Source organism: Marmota monax, unplaced genomic scaffold (genome assembly GCF_021218885.2).
Source record: "Marmota monax isolate L192 unplaced genomic scaffold, Marmota_monax_Labrador192_F-V1.1 WCK01_AAM20220418_F8-fsc00501, whole genome shotgun sequence".
Taxonomy (NCBI): Eukaryota; Metazoa; Chordata; class Mammalia; order Rodentia; family Sciuridae; genus Marmota; species Marmota monax.
In genome coordinates, this window is record NW_026693328.1 from 185,064 (window position 1) to 190,393 (window position 5,330).

Below are 5,330 nucleotides of genomic sequence, written 5' to 3' on the forward strand. Positions count from 1 at the left end.
CTGGGGCCCCTGCCTCTGAGGACACACTCAGTGCATGCCAGCCTGGGTCACAGACACCCCTAGATATCTACCTGCCCACCCACATCCTATTAACCACCACTTCCTCTGGATTTGATTCCTAAACTGTGATTGTTGTTTGTGTATTACTGTGTGTGTGTATGTGTGCGCGCGCGCGCGTGCGCTGCTGGAATGGAACCATCACACACGCCAGGCACATGCTCCACCACTGAGCTACAACTCCAGCCTGTTCTGCATTTTGTAGTGACGTATTTCAAATACACCGAAAAAGACTTAAAATAATAGAGAAGTTCACGTTAACGTGTTGTCATATTTGCTTCAGGTTATTTTGTTTTTGAGTGGTCACACCAGGTTGTCCTGGAACTCCTGGGCTCAAGTAATCCTCCTGCCTCGGCCTCCTGAGCAGCTGGGACAAAGGCACATGCCACAGCATCTATTTCAGATCTTAAAAAAAAAAAATCTGTTTTTGGGGATTCCAGATACTTGGGAGGCGAAGGCAGGAGGATCTCGAGTTTAAGGGCAGCATCAGCAATTATGAAATCCCTGTCTCAAAATAAAAATAAAAAGGGCTGAGGGGCTGGGGCTGTTGTTCAGTGGTAGGGCACTTGCCTCGCACACATGAGGCACTGGGTTCGATCCTCAGCACCACATAAAAATAAATAAATAACACATAAAGGTATGGTCTCCATCTACAACTAAAAAAAAAAAAAAAGGCGGCGGGGTGGGGGATGGGCTGGAGATGCAGCTCAGGTGTAAAGTGCTCCTAAATGTAATCCCCCGCCCCCCCCCCCTTATAAAACCAAAACAAAACCCCACCCACACCCCAGTATTTGAGGGCTTGCCTAGCATGCACCTGAGGGCCCCGGGTAAGATCCCAGCACTGTCAAACCCAACCAAATCAAACCCAATCTTCAGGGAGCGCATTCTCAGGCAAGGGGAGACAAACACACAAAGACGCCAAATAGATGGTGAGTGGGAAGCCAGCAGGGGAGGGCCTTAGGAGTGGGCCTGCCATTGCTTTCTTTTTTTTGGCTATAGTACTGGGGTATTGGGATTGAACCCAAGGGCGCTTTACCACTAAGCCCTGTTTTCCCTTTTTATTTATTTATTTTGTGGTACTGGGGATTGAACCCAGGTGTGCTTACCACTGAGCTATATTCCTAGCCCTGTTTTGTTTTTTTTTTTAATACTTTTTTTTAGTTGCAGATGGACACAATATCTTTATTTTTATTTATTTCTTTTTATGTGGTGCTGAGGCTCGAACCCAGGGTCTCGTGCATGCAAGGCAAGCGCGCTACCACTGAGCTACAACCCCAGCCCCCTAGCTCTGTTTTTACATTTACTATTTATTTGTTTGCTTTCCAGTACTGGGATTGAACCCAGGGGTGCTCAGTGGTATCAGCTACATACACATCCAGCCCTTTTTATTTATTTATTTTGTTTCTGTGGTGCTGGGGACTGAACCCAGGACCTTGTGCAAGCAAGGCAGCACTTTACCAACTGAGCTATATCCCCTTGTATTTTTTTTAAATTTTTTTTTTTTAGTTGTAGTTCGAACACAATACCTTTATTTTTATTTGTTTTTATTTTTATGTGGTGCTGAGGATCAAACCCAGCGCCTTGCACCGTGCTAGGTGAGCGCTCTACCGCTGAGCTACAACCTCAGCCCCTCCCCTTATTTTTTTTTTTTTTATTGGTTGTTCAAAACATTACAAAGCTCTTGACATATCATATAGGGAGGAAGAGCAGGAGGAAAAGATTAACATTAAACTCCCCTTATTTTTTTAAGACAGGGTCTTACTAAGTTACCGAGGCTGGCCTCAAACTTTCGATACTCTGGCCTCATCCTCCTGAGTTGCAGAGATTACATATGCATGCCAATACCACCAGGCCTGGCTCAATATTTTTGAGATGGTAGTCTCATTTTGTTGCCCAGGCTGACCTTCAATTCCTGAACTCCAGGGATCCTCCCGATGTAGCCTTCCAAGTAAATGGGACTACAAGTGCGTGCTCCTGGGCCTGGCTAAATCTGCCTTTTTAAATCAAAGATAGATCAGAGAGGTGTCATTTATCAAAACCAAGAAGGTTTTGAGGAGTTTGGTTAAGTGGAGGCCTGGGAATAGAATGTTCAAGGCCAATGCAAAGATCCTGAGGCAAGAATCCACCAGGTATGTTTAAGAAGGGGTGAAGTCAGTCTATCCGCGGATTGAGAGTTCTAAAACCAGCTGGCTCACAAGGTACAGACCTTGCCCGGGTCTGTGTTCACATCTTGTTTTCAATTACCTCATTTAGTCCTTACTACATTTTATAGATGAGAAAAAATGAGGCTCAGAGAGGATTAGTGGCTCAGCTAAAGTTACCCAGCTTATAAGAGATGTCTTGGGAATTGAAATGAGACCTAGGTCCCATCCCAGAGCTGGGCTGAAGTCCTGGGATGGCATGGGAGGGCCGTCACCCTACTCAAAAAATGCGGAGAAGGGCTGGGGATGTGGCTCAAGCGGTAGCGCGCTCGCCTGGCATGCGTGCGGCCAGGGTTCGATCCTCAGCACCACATACAAACAAAGATGTTGTGCCCGCCGATAATTAAAAAAATAAATAAATAAATATTAAAAAAAAAAAAAAAAAGAAATGCGGAGAAGGCTGTAGCCCCTTGCCTGGCTGAAGAAGCTGGAGCAGGGGTCAACTGTCCCTTCTCATGGATCTGGGCACCCTCCTACCTCTTGTATTCCCAAGAGAGGCATGGAAGCATGTTAGATGGAGGAGGACCCTGTATTCAGGTACTTGCCTGGGCTCCCCTGAGCAAGGAGCTGACTTGTCCTAGATACCTGTCCCTATCCCCTTAGGCTTCTGTAGTAATGGGCCTGGGCTCCCCTGGGTGAGGGTACAGATATTCATGCCCCAGCCTTTTCCTGCCCTATGCCATCCCTGAGCCCTGCCCAGCTGTATAGGCAGGCTGGGCCACCTGTCTAGCTCAATTTACCCGTTTTTATCTCAGTATACCTACTTAACTCCTTGCCCCTTAATATGATCAGGTTGGGGCCAAGATCGCTTCAGAGTTACCTAAAAAAGGGGTCAGTTTAAAAATCCAGATTCTAAGGCTCCACTCCACTGGTATTCACATTTGGGGGACCTAGAAACTGCACTGTTGACAAGAAGGGGGATTCGTCCCCCACTCCCCAGTATTGGGGATTGAACCTGGGGGTATTCTACCACTGAGCTACATTCCCAGCCCTTTTAATTTTGAGACAGAATCTCACTAAGTTGCTCAGGCTGGCCTTATGATCCTCCAGCCTCTGCCTCCTGAGTTGCTGGGATTACAGGTTATATACCACCATATCTAGCCCAAGTTCCACTTCAAAATGGAGCCAAAGGAAGGGTCAAGACTGGACTAGAGTAGAAAAAGGGGATCAAACAATTAACAGTCACCATGAAAACAGTTACCACATACATGGTTCCTCCTATTTGCCTCGCATGTTCTAAGGATTTGACAAGTATTAATTCATTTAATCTTCACAACAACACCTCGAGGTAAATACTAGGATTAGCAGCATTTTGGGGGAAACTGAGGCAAAAAGTGCCTAACTGTAACCTGCTCCAGATGGCATACCTTTTAGATGATGGTGATGAATTAACTTTGTAACGCTCGTAAGAAAGAGTGTTTTAAAGGCTGATGTCATTTGTGTTTGTGCCAGAGGAGCCTTTTGCATTGGGTCCTGAAGGATGAATACGAGTTCCTCAGAGGCTGAGGAAGGAATTCCAGACACACCATACAGCCAAGGCAAAAGCATGGTGGTGTGAGGTGCTCTGGTACACTGGGGAGGCCCAGTAGCAGGGCAGGGGCCAGAACCCAGGCCTCTGAGTTGGGCAAGGCGTGGTGGGCATTGGCCAGAAGCAGTCTGATTTTCTTCAATCCAGCCAGCTCTGTCCACAACTAGCGACCCCTTGCCTTGGCCCATCTGTCTCAGCTTCCTCATCTGTGAAATTGGGATGGTATCATTTTCTTATTTCATATAATTGTTAAAGAACATTAAATTAGTGGAAACCAGGAAACGGGTCCCCCCCACCTCTGGTGCTGAGGATGGAACCCAGGGCCCCCAGCATGCTAGGCAAGCACTGTCCCACTGAACTACATCCCCAGGCCCCAGGAAAGGATTTTGAGCAGGGCCTACCACACAGTAGGCACTTGAAAGCTTTGTTGGTATCAACTTTGTTTCTTTCCAGCTCCCTCTCCCGGTCCCAATTTCCAAAATGGGCTGAGCAAGGCTAAGTGTGAGTGGAGGTGAGCAGCCAGGTCCCTGTTGCTTGGCAACAGCCTCAGGGTCAGAGGTCAGCCCCTCCCCTTCCTCCCAGCTCGGAGGTTGGGGCCTCGCCCACCTGCCCCACCTAAAATTCTGGGACCTATCTCAGCACAGCCCCGGGGCAGCTCATTCTCAGCCTGTAAGGTTATGCCTGGAGGCCATTGTCCAGATGAAAAAAAAGGAGGCCTAGGTGGATGGGGATAGTCTGAGAGTGGGGAGGTCTTCAGTTTTATTCAAACCCGATTCCCTTTGGAGGGAAGGACCTCCCTCCATCTCAGAAAAACCCAGATCCAATCTCAGGACACTCCTGAACGCCACCTCTTGCCGGGTTCTTGTCTCTTTCTTTAGCTGATGCCACTCATAAGAATCCCTTGTGTTTGTGCCAAGGGAGCCTTTTGCATTGGGTCCTGAAGGATGGATAGGAGTTCTCCAGAGGCTGAGGAAGGAATTCCGGACTGATCACACAGCCAAGGCAAAAGCATGGTACTGTGAGGTGCTCTGATTCACTGGGGAATAAAGTAGTGCTCCGCGAAAACTGAAAAAATGTAAACTTGGCAATCATCCGGCCAGTGGCATTGATGTGTATGGGCTCACGGGGGCTAAAGAGCTGTTCCAGTCAGAGCTCACCTGGCTCTCGGGGCAGGGTTGTCCCATTATGTGAAGGTGCACGTTGCTCGTTCGTTGGATAGAGCTTCCTTCCTCCAAGCCCAGGAACAGGCACCGGACCCCTTGAAACTGCATCCCGGGTCGCCCACGCTAGAGACCCGGCTACCGGACTACAAATCCCAGCAGGCCCTACGCGAAGGCGCATGCGCGACGAGTGTCCCTTCGCGAGCCTGGTCGAGCCCGGGGGCCCAGTTCTCCCCCATTGTCTGGCCGGCAGGGGCGGGGCGGATGGCACGATTGGAGCGTTCATTGGTCGAGCTGGACGTCCTTCTTGTCCGGCGACCCCCCCCCAACCCCGTGCAGGCCCGCCCCGCGCGCCCGCGCCCCGGCCGCCTGGCGCCCCGCCCG